This window comes from Solanum pennellii, chromosome 1 (genome assembly GCF_001406875.1).
Source record: "Solanum pennellii chromosome 1, SPENNV200".
NCBI classification, from domain to species: Eukaryota; Viridiplantae; Streptophyta; class Magnoliopsida; order Solanales; family Solanaceae; genus Solanum; species Solanum pennellii.
This window is the reverse complement of record NC_028637.1, coordinates 60,515,311-60,516,970: the sequence shown is the minus strand read 5'-3', so window position 1 is coordinate 60,516,970 and position 1,660 is coordinate 60,515,311.

Here is a 1,660-nt window from a genome sequence, read left to right as displayed (position 1 = left end):
TATATATATATATATTCTTTCTAATTTTTTGAACATTTTCCCCTCTTTTTATTTGTATTATTTGTTGTTCATTGCGAAATACACAAATTACAAGTGACATTTAATTATTTTTGTTATTGTGAAGTAAAAGTTATAATGAAGTGTTTTTTTTTATTTTTCCGTATATCTATTGTAAGTGAGATGAGATGAGTATACACTTGTAAAAATCGAACGCAATCTAAGTCCAAGCACTCTCAATCAACCACTCCAATCCACACTTAAGGGACTCCTTACAATTTGATTAACTATTAAACTGCTACTTAAACTTGACAAATATCTTGGAAAAGTTCATTTAGACATTTTATCACACAACTTAAGTGTGGCATGTTACTTAACAATTTTCAGCACTCTATGTTATCTTTTAGCCTCCGAAAATTCGTATATTGTAATTTTGTACTCACTATGACAATCATAATACACAAAGCATCCTTTTCTCCTTATTAAATATTTGACAACTTAAAGCGCAAAGACACTTCAAACTAAAGCAAAGAAGAAACAATAAATTTGTATTCATCTCTTAATATAACTATGGACTACACATGATACGCTCAAATTATACTTCCCTAAAGAAGTTTTTCGTATCAAGTAAAGAACTCAATTGTTAGGTTGGGGTCGATCCCACAAGGAAAATGGTTTAGACTTAACTTTAGTCTACGATTACGTCTATTTAGTCAAGTCCTTTCTGAAAACAGTTAATTAAAGGGGGATTTTGTGAAATAAAAGTGTTAAATTATCTCTAAGTAAACAAGTAGCAAGATTAAAACTTTGGTGCTTATCAAGTGATGAGAGAAACTAGGGTGTAAGTGTTCCCCGTAGGTCATAACGCGATAAACCTAGCTATAACAATTCTTTCCTAGTGTCTTGCATGCAAAGTTGTAAGTTATGTATCTCTAATTCCTTGGTCCGGCAACTAGAGAATTTCACCCCGTACCTTGGTCCGGCTACGTGTGTTGATATACCGTGGTTTCACGGTATATATAATACTTTTTCCTTAAGTTTAGTGTGTCCGAAAGTCTTTTTGTGCTAATTTTTATATAAGTTTCTCTTTGTTTTGCAGAAAATCTGTCCAAAGCTGAATGCGGAGATTTTGAGCGAAGAAATACAGAAGAGACCACTTACGGAGCTTATGACGGTCCGTCGTGCTTGCGACGGTCCGTAGGTGGCAGCGTAGTGCAGCTGCTGAAGGAAGATGGGGAAGTCTGACCAAGTGTGGGGTTACGAAGCTTGTGACGGTCCGTCGTGGCTATGACGGTCCGTCCTACAGTTCGTCATGGAGTTCAGAGAAGTAATCCCAGTACCCAGATTCCAAGAGTTGAAGTGTTTTGTCCGGCTACGTGTGTTGATATACTGTGGTTTCACGGTATAATTAATACTTTTTCGAGGGTCTTCGTTTCAAAACACTTCAACTCTTGGAATCTGGGTACTGGGATTACTTCTCTGAACTCCATGACGAACTGCAGGACGGACCGTCATAGCCACGACGGACCGTCACAAGCTTCGTAACCCCACACTTGGTCAGACTTCCCCATCTTCCTTCAGCAGCTGCACTACGCTGCCACCTACGGACCGTCGCAAGCACGACGGACCGTCATAAGCTCCGTAGGTGGTCTCTTCTGCATTT